This window comes from Gossypium arboreum, chromosome 12, assembly GCF_025698485.1.
Source record: "Gossypium arboreum isolate Shixiya-1 chromosome 12, ASM2569848v2, whole genome shotgun sequence".
Taxonomy (NCBI): Eukaryota; Viridiplantae; Streptophyta; class Magnoliopsida; order Malvales; family Malvaceae; genus Gossypium; species Gossypium arboreum.
In genome coordinates, this window is record NC_069081.1 from 76,018,691 (window position 1) to 76,034,675 (window position 15,985).

At 35.5% G+C, this 15,985-nt stretch overlaps 1 non-coding gene across 1 annotated transcript; it reads left to right on the top strand.

Moving 5' to 3' along the window:
- Nucleotides 1–14,993: 14,993 nt before the first annotated feature.
- On the top strand, nucleotides 14,994–15,100 carry LOC128286023 (small nucleolar RNA R71). Its single transcript, XR_008276570.1, has one exon. It is a non-coding gene; the product is annotated as a small nucleolar RNA R71 (small nucleolar RNA).
- Nucleotides 15,101–15,985: the final 885 nt, after the last annotated feature.

Below are 15,985 nucleotides of genomic sequence, written 5' to 3' on the forward strand. Positions count from 1 at the left end.
TCCCTGTAATAGGGGAGACTTTAACTAATAAACTGTACTAATTGGCCCGTCCAAAAATTCTAGAAAAAAATATGTAGCTGGACATATGAGTCTAATTTCAGGGAAAAATTTCAAAACTGATTTTCGAGCTTTGAAACGCAAGATATGATTTTTAAGGCGACAGTGACGCAGTAACCAGCTTGTCTGGAAAAATTTTAAATGGACTGTGAAAATAATTAAGTCAAGTCTGTGTGCACCTTGTGTTCGACTCCGATAACGGACTCGGGTACGGGGTGTTACATAGACAATTTACCAAATTAACCTTAATGATAAAACATTTATATCATCCATTTCATGTCCATTAATGTCCACAAACACTAATCATGGACTAATAACACTATAAGGACCTTTGATTTATTAAATCATAGCAATTAAACACCTTTAACAAATAGAATGCAACTTTTGCATTTTACGCGATTTAATCCTTTTTATCAAATTAACCAACCAATCGATAAAATTAGCTCACGAAATTTTCACACATATCAAATAACATGTTGTAAATATCGAAAATAATATTAAAATAATTTTCTAACATTGGATTTGTGGTTTCAAAACCACTGTTCTGATTTAGCTAAAATCGAGCTATTACAGTACCTCCGTAATTGTCGTATAATTCAATAGCTCCATAAGGATAAACTCGGTAGATGGTATAGGTTCCTTTCCATCAGGAATTAAGCTTCCCAAGAAATAACTTCAACCTTGAATTAAACAACAAAACCTTCTGACCTTCTTTAAACTCACGAGGTTGTATATGACTATCATGCCATCTCTTTGATCTTTCTTTACACATTTTGGCATTCTCATAGGAAAACAACCTCAGCTTTACCAACTCATCAAGTTGTAACATCCTTCTCCCACCGGCTTACTTAAGATCAAATTTCAACTGCTTCAAAGCCCAGTGAGCTCTATTCTCCAACTCTAATGGCAAATGACATGCCTTTCCAAAGACTAACCGATAAGGAGTCATTTCTAACGGTGTCTTAAATGCCGTTCGATAGGCCCATAATGCATCATCGAGACAAAACGTCCCCCAAAGTGTAGGCCAAAAGAAACATGCTTGCAAAATCTTAGCTACAATACGTGAACCACCAAAGTGTCCCCCACTTGGAGATGAATGGTAATGATACAAGATCTCAGCAATCTCACTTTTAGGTACACACTTTCAGATTATATTATCTGCACACTGTTTAAACAAAAAACGGATCCCCCCAAAAATAATACCGACTATCATGAAGGAATTTTTTCCTTTATTGGTATGTCATTTCTCGAAGAATTATTCCACATGCAAGATAATTGGCAAAATCAGCAAACCAAGGTGTTTCATGAATTCGATTTACCTCAAATAAATAATTGTTCATCTGGGAAATTCTCGTTGATAGGCACACATGATCGAGTTACCTCATCTTGCTCCAACCTTGAAAGATGATCAGCTATTTGATTTTTGACACCTTTTTTGTCTTCGATCTCAAGGTCAAATTCTTAGAGTAATAGTATCCAACGAATTAGCCTCGGTTTCTCATCTGTCTTCATGAGCAAGTATTTAATGACCGCATGGTCAGTAAATACTGTAACTTTGGTACCTATAAGATATGACCGGAATTTGTCAAAATAAAAAACTATATCAAAGAGTTCCTTTTCAATTACCGTATAATTGAGTTGGGCTCCCGTCAAAATTCTACTTGCATAGTAAATAGGGTGAAACACTTTGTTTCTTCTTTGACCCATCACAGCTCCAACAACATAATCACTTGCATCGTATATCATCTCAAAAGGTGAGCTCCAATCAGGTGTAACGATTATTGGGGCTGAGATTAACCCTTCGCCTAAAAGAAAACGCACTGTATGGACAAGTAAATGTTGTTTTATGTTGGTCCTCCAGAGCTACAACTATTTGGTTATATCCCGAATAGCCATCTAAAAAATAATAGAATTCATTACCTGCTAGTCGATTTAACATTTGATCCATAAAAGGCAACGAAAAATGGTCATTCTGAGTGGCTTTATTCAATTTTCTGTAATCAATACTGATTCTCCAATCAGTAACGGTTCTCATTGGGATCAACTCGTTATGCTCTATAACACCCTTAACCCGTATTCTTAGCCGAAATAGGGTTACAAGGCATTACTGATCAATCACAGTGTAATTAAATATACACATTCATAATCATAATACATTCGATTCATTCACATTGTCCCTTATAAGGCTGTACGAGACCTTAAAACATACTTAGAAGTGGTTTGGGACTAAACCAATAACATTTGCAAACTTTAGGAAACTTAGGAAATTTTCTTTGATTCCAGGGTCACACACCCGTGTGAATAGGCAGTGTGCCTCACACGGCCACCAGACGCGCCTGTGTCACAGGCCGTGTGAAAACAGGGCATACATACTGACTTGCACCATTCAGCCAAGGACATCCCCATGTGCTAGGCTGTGTGAAATCTAAAGGGGTTACTAACTTGGGTCACATGACCGACCACATGCCCATGTGCCAGCCCGTATGCCACACACGGCCAGTAGACACGCCCGTGGGTCCAGGTTGTGTCAAAACTATAGGGTATATTGACTTTAATTCAAAGGGTACCCCAGGGGACACACGGCCGTGTAACATGATAGTGTGTCACACACGGCTGAGACACATGCCCGTGTCTCTACTCGTGTGGACAAAAATAGGCCATTTGAAAAACCAATTTGCCACCCTACTCTCATGTATACAAAGCAACCCAAATTGGTACTAATTCAACACATAAATAAGCAACCAAAACATGCCAATATATACATATATCATGTCATCTATATTCAACCATATCAACTACTTAATTTCATATCCAAAAACATAGCAAATCCTAGTGCCAAAATCAAACAATTTACATATTTCCTAAATGAATTTTCTCACCTTTCAATCAACAATTTCATGTTTCACAAACATACCAATTTATCATCTATAAATCATACCAAAATATACTATTTTTCAAGAATTAATATATCAACTAATAACTAACCAAATGAGAAACCACTTAGCCATAATAACAACCATGGCAAACATTCCAAAACACATGGTAACTTATGAACATCACATATATCACTTGCCAACATATAAATCAACCAACTCAAATGGCCATACACATCATCATTTACAAGCCAAATCTTATGGCTAATATCATAACTCAAAACATACCAAAATGACACAAGCCTATAAATGCCATATACCATATATACAAAGCTTCAAAAGTACCAACGAGATGATCGATAGTGTGATGACATTTCCCAACGATTCCCGAATCCGAGCTAGCTTTGATAAACTATAAAACATGGAAAGAACACACAAAGTAAGCTTTAAAAGCTTAGTAAGCCATATACAAATAAAGCTATCACATGAAAATTTGCATTTCAATTCAAATATGTTCAATATAGCTAATATCATTCAAATTCACAAACCTTTCCATTGAGCGTATATTCAATGTATTAATCAAGTTCATCAAATATTTCCCTTTTTCAATACTCGTATGAATTTTGTACGTACCTGAGTCACTTAGCTCATACACATATTCTTTCTTAACTTGACTTTGCCCGTTGAACCATTCAGAATCGTTAAGGATACTCAAAAATGACATAAGATCATACAATGCCATATCCCAGATATAGTCTTACATGCCATCATATATCGATGCCATTGTCCTAGACAGGGTCTTACACGAAATTGATTAATGATGCCATTCTCCCGGACATGGTCTTACATGTAATCTCATACAATGCCAATGTCCCAGACATGGTTTTACATGTAATCACATCTCAATAACCTAATGTCATGACATTCATATCCTATACTATTCCTAAGGTTCGTACGGGGCTTTTGGATGTCATAACTTCGTCGATTCATGCTCGTATTTGCTCATTCGATATTCATAGCAATTCAATGATAATAAAAATATATAATTCAATTCAAAGACATTTATTTGCATAGAAACTTACCTCGTAGTCGAAATAAACGGATAGTATCGACTATTCGATAAATTTTGATTTCCCCCGATCTAGATCCGATTCTTTTTTTCAGGATATTTATGTATTCAAGATTAATCCACTTAATCATCAACTTTCATCCACAAACACATAATTTAGCCAAATTACATTTTGGCCCTAAACTTTTACATTTCTTACAATTTAGTCCTTATTTTAAAAAATCACAAATTACACAATTTTTTTTCTAATTTCATGCTAGCCGAATTTTCATAGTATACATATTAGCCCATATTTATCATTTATTCACACATTTAACCTCACATTTTCACATTTTCACAAATTAACCCTTTTTATGCAATTTCACTAAAAATCACTTTACAAAACATGATAATTTATCAACAAACACTCATTTTTCATCATCAAACATTGAAGAACTCAAGCATTCATCAATGGAAAATTTAAAAATCATCAACACTTTCAAAAATTGAAGCATGGGCTAGCTAGTACTTAAAGCAACGATCACAAAAACGTAAAAATCATCAAAAACTGAGCAAAATACATACCAAACCCTAGATGAATATAGAATGGTGTTTTTCACTTGCAAAAATCGGCTAAAGCATGAAAGATGGACAAAAATCATATTTGGTTATAGTTTTATTAACTTAATTATTAAATTCCAAAGTTACCCTTAATGAAAACATTGTAAAATCACCTAATATATGCCCATTTATGACCATTCCCACTATCAATTGTCTAATTACAACATAAGGACCTTTCATTTAATAAGCCATAGCAATTAAGCACTTGTAACAAGTGGAATGCAACTTTTGCATTTTACGTGATTTAGTCCTTTTCTCAAATTATCCACCTAAATGATAAAATTATTACATGAAGCTTTCACTCATATATAATCACATACTGTAAACACCAAAATTAATATTAAAATAATTTTACGACCTCGGATTTGTGGTCCTGAAACTACTATTCTGATTTACCTAAAATAGGGCTGTTACAACTCCCTCCTTAGGGATTTTAGTCCCCAAAAAGCTTACCAATGAATAGGTTTGGATATTGCATTCTCATAGCATCCTCGGGTTCCCACATAGCTTCTTCTTCACCTTGTCGATGCCATAATACTTTTACTAATGCTATTCTTTTATTTCTCAGTTCTTTGATCTCATGAGCTAGAATTCGAATCGGTTCTTTACTATACGATAAATTTGGCTGAATCTCGACTTCGGTAGAGGAAATAACATGTGAAGGATCAGATTTGTACCTTCGTAGCATCGATACATGAAATACATTGTGAATATTTTCTAGCTCAGACGACAATGCTAGTCGATAAACCACTAGTCCAACTCGCTCAATAAACTCATACAGCCCGATGAATCTCAGACTCAATTTACCTTTACGAACGAATCGAAGTATTTTCTTCTATGGAGATACTTTCAAAAATGCTTTATCCCTGATTAGAAATTCAATATCTTTTCGTTTCAAGTCTATGTATGATTTCTGACGATCTGATGCTACTTTCAAACTATCGAGGATCACTTTAACTTTCTGTTCAGTCTCCTTAATCAAATCAACACTGTGAATCTTATTCTCACTTAGTTCAATCTAATAAAAAGGTGTTCAAATTTTTTGACTATATAAAGCTTCGTAAGGTGCAATTTTAATACTCGATTGAAAACTATTTTTATACGCGAATTCAAACAACGATAAATATTTTTCCCGCGTACCTTCAAACTCAAGAATGCAACAACATAACATATCCTCAAGTATTTGAATAACTCGCTCAGATTGACCATCTGTCTGTGGGTGAAATGCGGTACTGGAATGTAACTTTGTACCCAATGCATCTTGTAGTTTCTTCCAAAATCGTGAAGTGAATCTCGAATCTCGATAAATACAATGGAAATAGGTACCCTGTGTAATCTCACCACCTCGGAGATATACAGCTCAATAACTTATCAAGCGAATAGTCCATTCGTACCGAAATGAAATCAGCTGATTTTGTCAACCTGTCAACAACAACCCAGATTGCATCTTTCTTACTCGGAGATAGGGGCAATCTCGACACAAAATTCATAGTCAGTCTATCCCATTTCCACTCAGGAATCATAACTGATTGCAATAAACCAGATGGCACTTGATGCTCAGCTTTAACTTGCTGACAAATTAAACATTTAGAAACGAATTCTAAAATATCACGTTTCATACCATGCCACCAATAAGCTGTTTCAAGTCGTTATACATTTTCATACTTCTCGAATGAATAGATAAACGACTATTATGTGCTTCATTCAAAATATTTTGAATCAACTCTAAATTTCTCGGAACACATATTCGGCCTTTGAATCTTAAACAGTCATTTGAATCAACTTGAAATTCTAAATCAGGGTTTGAATCACACTGAGCTCTTTTAACTAACATTTCATTATCAGTCTTTTGAGCTTCATAAATCTGCTGTACAAACAACGATCTCGCTTTACACTCAGCTACAATTGATCCATCATCAGATAGAGCCAACTGAGTATTCATTGCACGTAGAGTAAACAAAGATTTTCAGCTTAATGCATCGGCAACAACATTTGCTTTTCCCGGATGCTAGTCAATTACTAACTCGTAAACTTTTAGCAATTCTAGCCATCTCCACTATCAAAAATTCAAATCTTTCTGAGTCATTAGATATTTCAAACTCTTGTGATCTGAGTAAATATGGCATTTCTCACCAAACAGGTAATGATACCAAATCTTTAACGCAAACACAATGGCTGCTAACTCTAAATCGTGCGTCAGGTAATTCTTTTCATGCAGCTACAATTGTCTTGAGGCATAAGCTATAACTTTGCCTTATTGCATCAAAATTCAGTCCAGACCATTCAAAGATGCATCACTATAGATCAAAAATTCTTTAACCTATTCTGGCTGTACTAATACAGGAGCTTCAATCAAAAGAACCTTCAACTGATCAAAACTTTTCTGACATTTCTTGGACCATTCGAACTTTACATCTTTCTAAAGCAATCTTGTCAACGAAGTCACAATCATAGAAAAGCCTTTCACAAATCGTCTATAATAGTCGGTTAGTCCCAGAAAATTGCAGACTTCGGATGCATTTCTCAGAGGGATCCAATCCATTATTGCAGAAATCTTGTTCAGATCGACTTGAATACCCGATTCTAAAACAATATGTCCCAAAAAACCAACCTCACCTAACCAGAATTCACATTTACTGAATTTTTCATATAACTGCTTATCACGAAGAGTCTGTAATACATTTCTCAAATGCTCGGCATGCTCAGTTTCATCTCGTGAATATATCAAAATATCATCTATGAACACAACAACAAATCAATCTAGATACGGTCTAAAAATTCGATTCATTAAGTCCATAAAAACTACAGGAGCATTTGTTAGTCCAAAAGGCATAAGTAAGAATTGATAGTGCCCGTTCCTCATTCAAAAACCTATCTTTGGCACATCAGAGTCTCTAACTCATAACTGGTGATAGCCCAATCTCAAATCTATCTTTGAAAACATTGTAGCCCTTTTCAATTGGTCAAAAAAATCATCAATTCGTGGTAGAGGGTATTTGTTCTTGATCGTCACTTTGTTATGCTATCGATAGTCTATACACATTCTCATCGTGCCATCTTTCTTTTTCACAAACAATACGGGAGCACCCTAGGGCAAAAAACTCAGTCTTGCAAAACCTCTATCCGTTAGTTCTTGCAACTGGCCTTTTAATTTTTGTAACTCTGTCGGAGCCATTCTGTATGGAGCTATCAATATTGGCGTAGTTCCCGGCACTATCTCAATGCTAAACTCAACCTCTCGGAATGGTGGTAATCTTGGTAACTCTTTACGAAACACATCTGGATACTCACACACAACTGGCACTGATTCGATCTTCTTTTTAGTCACTTTCGTATCTAGCACATAAACAAAATAAGTTTTGCAACTCATTCTCACATATTTCTGAGCTAACATCGATGAAATCACCATTGGCAAGCCATTCAAATCATCTGACTCAATTCGGATAATCTCATTATTATGACATCTCAGATCAATCATCTTTCATTTGCAATTCAAATAGTCGTTAACCAATCCATTCCCAGAATTATATCAAATTCATCAAATGGCAACAACATCAAATCAGCCGGAAAGTAATTATCCTGAATAATCAACAGACAGTTCTTGTACACTTTATCAACCAACATGCACTTGCCTAAGGGGTTAGATACTCTAATTACAAATTCAGTAGACTCTACAAGTAAAGTCTTATTGGATACTAAATTCACACATATATACGAATGAGTTGATCCTGGATCTATCAATGCAATAACTTTAGTATCATAGAGAGTAAAAGTATCAATTATGACTTCTGGAGATGACACTTCTTCGCGAGCGCGAATAGCATAAGCTCGTGCAGGTGCTCTTGCCCCTAACCTCACAGCAGAGTCTTTAGTCACTTTTTGACTACCACTCATATTTCTCGTGTTTCTAGGTGGTCTACCTCTAGTTGAAGTGTTACTCGGCCTCACATTCTGTGCTGTATCTTGTTCAGTCTACTCTAGACAATCACGGATAAAATGATCCAATGATCCAAATTCAAAACAGGCTCGATCATTCAATCTACACTCACCAGAATTCCTTTTACCACAATGTTTACACTCAGGTTGGTTAGGTTTCATGTTGCCAACACTAGCAACAAATGTAGTTTGGGCTTTGGAACTCACAAGTTGCTTCTCATGATCTCTGTTTGAATGTCTCACAGATGCATTAGAATGATTATACGAGTCTCGAATTTTCTTCGAGGTAGACTGATACAATTTACTAGTTGATCTCTTTCTCGAATCTCTGGATTCAAAATTAGCTTTTCTCTTTTCTTTGCTGAGATCTTCGGCTTTACAAGCCCTTTCAACTAAAACAAAAAATTCTTTGATTTCCAGAATCCCAAGTAATAGCTTTATATCTTTGTTCAGTCCATCAATGAATTTTTTACACATGATCTCTTCGGTAGAAACATATTCCCGAGCATATTTGCTCCATCGTACAAATTCTCTTTCGTACTCAGTCACAGTCATTTGACCCTGTTTCAATTCAAGAAACTCTTTATGCTTCTGATCAAGGAATCGTTGAGTTATATATTTCTTTCGAAATTCAGATTTAAAGAAATCCCAAGTAATCCATTCTTTAGGAACCACGGATATTAAGGTTTTCCACCAATGATACGCATTATCTTTCAGCAATGATACAACACACTTAATACACTCATTTGGAGTACAGGATAATTCTTTGAATACTCTGATCGTATTCTCGAGCTAGAACTCAGCTCTCTCAGAATCATCATCAATGGTGGCTCGGAACTCCTCAGCATTGTGCTTACGAATCTTATCCACTGGTGGCCTACTAAATCGAATCAGATCTATCACTTGTGGCACAACCGGGACTTATTAAGGAATAGGTGGGGGTAGAGGTTTTTGAGCAGCCTATTCATTCGAACGAACTCCGTGAACTACTCACTCATCATTTGGAAGAAGGCTTGCTTAGCCTCTCCCCCTTGGCTACTAGAAATCGGCCTAGAATTGGCCGGCGCTGCCCCTTGAATGGGAGCGGGCGCATTACTTTCAACATCGTCATCTACGGCTAGATCGAGATCCATTTACTATAAGAAAAACACATTTCAACTGTCAGGAAACATCACACTATCGCAGTTCATATATATGGCATGTATAGCTAGACTCTCATACACTACGTTAGTCGTACAATCGACTAAACCGTAGCTCTGATACAAATTAAATGTAGCACCCCTAACCTGTATTCTTAGTCGAAATAGGGTTATGAGGCATTACCGATCAATCACTGTATAATTCATAAATATACACATTCATAATGATAATACATTCAATTCCTTCACATTGTCTCTTATAAGGCTCTAAGAGACCTTAAAACATGCTTAGAAGTGGTTTGGGACTAAACCGATAACATTTGCAAACTTTAGGAAACTTAAGAAATTTTCTTTGATTCCAGGGTCACACGCACCACTAGACACGCCTGTGTCATAGGCCGTGTGAAAATAGGGCATACATACTGACTTGCACCACACGGCCGAGGACACGCCTATGTACTAGGCCGTGTGAAATCTAAGGGGGTTACTGACTTGGGTCACACGGCCGACCACAAGCCCATGTACCAGCCCGTGTGCCACACACGGCCAATAGACAATCTAGTGTGTCTAGGCTGTGTCAAAACTATAGGGTATTGACTTTAATTTGAAGGGTACCCCAAGGAACACACGGCCGTGTAACATGACTATGTGTCATACATGGCTGAGACATATGCCGGTGTCTCTACCCGTGTGGACAAAAATAGGCCATTTGAAAAGTCAATTTGCCACCCTACTCTCATGTATACAAAGCAACCCAAATTGGTACTAATTCAACACATAAATAGGCAACCAAAACAAACCAATTTATACATATATCATGTCATCTATATTCAACCATATCAACTACTTAATTTTATATTCAAAAACATACCAAATCCAAGTGCCAAAATCATCACAATTACATATTTCCTAAATGAATTTTCTCATCTTTCAATAAACCAATTCATGTTTCTCAAACATACCAATTCATCATCTATAAATCATGCCAAAATATACTGTTTTTCAAGTATTAATATATCAACTAATAACTAACCAAATGAGCAACCACTTAGCCATACTAACAACCATGGAAAACATTCTAGAACACATGGTAACTTATTAACATCACATATATAACTTGCCAACATACAAATCAACCAACTCAAATGGCCATACACATCATCATTTACAAGCCAAATCTCATGGCTAATATCATAACTCAAAACATACCAAAATGACACTAGCCTATACATGCCATATACCATATATACAAAGCTTCAAATGTACCAATGAGATGATCGATAGTGTGATAACGTTTCTCGATAATTCCTGAATCTGAGCTAGCTTCGATAATCTATAAAACATGGAAAGAACACACAAAGTAAGCTTTAAAAGCTTAGTAAGCTTAGTAAGCTTAGTAAGCTTAGTAAGCCATAAACAAATAAAGCTATCACATGAACATTTGCATTTCAATTCAAATATGTTTAGCATAGCTAATATCATTCAAATTCACAAACCTTTCCATTGAACATATATTCAATGTATTAATCAAGTTCATCAAATATTTCCCTTTTTCAATACTCATATGAATTTTGTATGTACCTGAGTCACTTAGCTCATTCACATATTCTTTCTCAACTTAACTTTGCCCGTTGAACCATTCAAAATTGTTAAGGATACTCAGAAATCGCATAAGCTCGTACAATGCCATATCCCCGCTATAGTCTTACATGCTATCATATATCGATGCCACTGTCCCAGATAAGGTCTTACACGTAATCTCAATACAATGCCAATGTCCCAGACATGGTCATACATGTAATCACATCTCAATAACCTAATTTCGTGACATTCATATCCTATACTATTCCTAAGGTTCGTACGGGGCTTTCGGATGTCATAACTTCGTCGATTCATGCTCATATTTGCTCATTCAACATTCATAGAAATTCAATGATAATAAAACATATATAATTCAATTCAAAGACATTTATTTGCATATAAACTTACCTCGTAGTTGGAATAAACGGATGGTGTCGACTATTTGATAAGTTTTTATTTCCCCCAATCTAGATCCGATTTCTTTCTTTCAGGATCTATATGTATTCAAAATTAATCCACTTAATCATCAACTTAATCAATTTATCCACAAACACATAATTTAGCTAGTTTGCACTTTCGCCTTAAACTTTCACATTTTTTAAAATTTAGTTCTTATTTCACAAAATCACAAATTACACAATTTTTTTTTCTAATTTCATGCTAGCCTAATTTTCATAGTATACATATTAGCCCGTTTTTATCATTTATTTACACATTTAACCCCACATTTTCATATTTTCACAAATTAACCCTTTTATGCAATTTCACTAAAAATCACTTTACAAAACATGATAACCTATCAACAAACACTCATTTTTCATCATCAAACATTCAAGATCTCAAGCATTCATAAATGGAAACTTTCAAAATCATCAACACTTTCAAAAATTAAAGCTTGGGCTAGCTAGTACTCAAAGCAATGATCACAAAAACATAAAAATCATCAAAAACCGAGCAAAAACATATCTTAATCAAAAATTGAATGAGCCAAACCCTAGATGAGTATAGAATGGTGTTTTTCACTTGTAAAAATTGGCTAAAGCATGAAAGATGGACAAAAATCATATTTGGTTATAGTTTTATTAACTTAATTATTAAATTCCAAATTCACCCTTAATGAATACATTATAAAATCACCTAATATATGCTCATTTATGACCATTCCCACATCAATAGTCTAATTACAACATAATGACCTTTCATTTAATAAGCCATAGCAATTAAGCACTTTTAACAAGTGGAATGCAACTTTTGCATTTTATGCGATTTAGTCCTATTCTCAAATTAACCACCTAAACGATAAAATTATTACACGAAACTTTCACACATATATAATCACATACTGTAAACACCAAAAATAATATTAAAATAATTTTACAACCTTAGATTTGTTGCCCCAAAACCACTATTTTGATTTAGCTAAAACCGGGCTATTACACACTCATTTTTCAACAATCGTGATTCCTCTTTTCTTCGGCACACACTACATCGAACTTACCCACGAACTATATGAAATAGGATATATGATCCATGCATCTAACCATTTGATCACTTCCTTTTTCACAACTTCTTTCATAATCGGATTGAGCCTTCTTTGCCCATCAATTCGAGCTCTTTCACCTTCTTCTAAAATAATTTGATGCATGAAAAAGGACTTATACCTCGAATATTAGCTATGGTCCAACCAATTGCTTTCTTTAATTTCTTTAACATAGCAATTAGTTTCTCCTCTTGATCTTTCGTCAGTTCTGCTGAAATAATCACAGGCAAAGTGGAACAGTCACCTAAATAAACGTATTTCAAATAAGAAGGAAGTACCTTTAGTTCGAGTTTAGGTGGTTCTTCAATTGAAAACTTGGGTTGCACAAATTCTCTAACTTCTTACTCCCATAGTTTAAACCGTGTGGATTGAATAAAATTTCTTGGATTAGCTTCCATCAAAGCCATGTTTTTTTCACCTTCTTCATCCTCCAAAGGGTCAAGATCCAAGGTTTTCTCCAATGGATGTTTTTCAAAATTGCTTTCCATGGAAACCAAGGTTTCTATCTCTTCCATAACTGAACACTCTTCTGCAAGATCGAGAAATTTCATTGCTTTAAGAATGTTAAAGGTTACCTGATCGTCTTGAATTCGCATGGTGAGTTCACCTTTCTACACATCAATTAACGTTCTTCTTGTGGCTAAGAAAGGTCTCCTAAGGATGATCGACACTTTCTTATCTGTTTTAAAATCTAAGACAATGAAATCAGTAGGAAAAATAAATTTATCAACTCTTACCAAAACATCCTCGATCTTTCCCTTGGGATATGCTAAAGATCGATCCGCTAGCTGAAGCGTCATAGTTGTAGGTCTTACTTCACCTATCCCTAGCATCTTGAAAATAGACTTAGGCATCAAGTTGATACTCACTCCTAAATCACACAAAGCTTTACCACAGTAAGATTCACCAATGTTATAGAGTATAGTAAAGCTTCCTGGGTCTTTCAATTTCGGTGGCAGTTTATTCTGCAAGAATGCATTGCACTCCTTCGTCAAGGCAACAGTCTCATACTCACTCAGCCGTTTCTTCTTGGACAGTATATCCTTCATAAACTTCACATAATTCAACATCTGTTCTAAAGCATCTTCTAACGAAATATTGATGTGTAACTGCTTTAGAATATCTAAAAACTTTTTGAATTGCACCTTATTTTTCTATTTGCGTTGCTACAATCTTTGCAGTTATGGAGGTCATGGAACTTTCGATTGAATCAGATAACTCTTTTGAGTAGGTAAATCTGTATCCAAAGAAGATGTTAAAGTATCTGAATTCACTATGTTAGGATTTACCTTGTCAATCTTTGCAGATTCTGAATCTTTTGGTGTAGGAATTTCAACAGCTGGTTGATTCTTCTCAATGGGCTTATCTTCGACATCAATCAATAGGGGTTCTAGAATTTTACCACTTCCCAATGCCACTGCCTTGATATGTTCTTTACCCAAATTTCTTGGATTCTCAGTATCGCTCGACAATGTTCCTTGTGGTCTATTACAAAGCTCCGTAGCTAATTGACCCATTTCATTTACCAAATTTTTCAATGTTGTTGCTTGACATTGGATCAAAGTGTCATTCTTGGCCATGTAGGCTTTCAACAAGTTCTCCAAACTGTTTGATGCTTCAGCTTGAGGTGGTTTTGGAGCTTATTGATTAAACCCTGAAGATTGGTTGGGTTTATGCTGTAAGAAGTTGTTATCTGGTCCATTTCCTTGGTTGCTCCTAGAAAAGTTATGATGATTACACCATGAAGGATTGTAGAAGTTGGACTGGGGTCCTTGTCCACTCCTATTTTGATGCTGGTTCCCCACATAGTACACCGACTCAGGATTTGATGGACATTTCTCAAAAGAATAACCTTCCCCATAGTACACACAGGAAACTACTTCAAACAGACTTGGTGGCTGAGATGCAAAATTATTAGCACTATTAGCGGTAAAAACTATTTTAATATAGATGAAATAAACGATACTTAAGCTGACAACGAAGTGAGGGCATCAATTTCATGAACTCCAACTACATGTCTTTTAGAAGCTGTTCGATTTGTTGGCCATTAATAGGTATTACTCGCGATCCTCTCGATGATCTCATAAGCATTATTATAAGACTTAGACAAAATTTCACCATTCGCAGAAGCATCTACCATCAATCTTGTATGTTCATTGAGACCATTATAGAATGTCTCCAACTGGATACAATAAGGAATCCCATGATGAGGACACTTACACAGTAACTCCTTGAATCGTTCCCAAGCCTTATACAAAGACTCGTCATCCAATTGTTGGAAAGTTGTGATCTCGTTCCTCAACTTAGTGTTTTTGCTAGGTAAGAAATACTTAACCAAAAATCTCTTTGCTAATTCTTACCATGTAGATATGGAACTTGGCGGCAATGAATTGTGCCATGCTCGTGCTTGATCTCACAACGAGTACGAAAACAACATCAACCTCAGTGCGTCTTTAGTCACATCAGCTATATTGAATAAATCACTCACCTCTATAAATAATCGAAGGTAGAGATGTGGATCTTCCGTGGGCATACCACTGAATTGGCCCATCGTTTGGAGCATTTGAAACATCATTGGTTTCAATTTTGGGTTGCCTCAATATCTGGTCTTCTAATTCCTAGATTTAACTCACTAAAAAGTGGCACAGCATATTGTTTGATGCATCGATCTGTAACAGCCCGATTTTAGGCCTACTCAGAACAGTGGTTTTGTGTGACAGCCCTAAATTGACCCTAGTCGGGAAGCGGTTTTGGGACCGCTAAACCGAGTCACCGAAGTATTTGAATATGATATATATTGTCTAAAATATGTGAATATGAATGTGTGAAAGTTTTAAGCTTCGATTTAGTCGATTGCATGTGAATTTAGTTAATAGGACTTATGTGTGACACTTTTGAAATGTGATAGGTTAATCTATAAGGATCTATTAAAGCATGTAGTGAAAACAATGGTTTTGCATGTCAAATACTCCTTTTTTTTATACATAGTGGCCGGCCATGATGGTATATATATTAAAATATGTAGTAAATCTTAATTAAATGGTTATTATTTTATGTAAAAGAAAGGAAATAAATAAAAGAAATAATAAGGATAATAAAAGAAAAGAAGAATGAAAGGGTGAGGAAAAGAAAAGGAGAAATCGGTTCTTCTTGGCCGAAATGAAAAGAGGAAGAAGGGAGGGAAGCATTC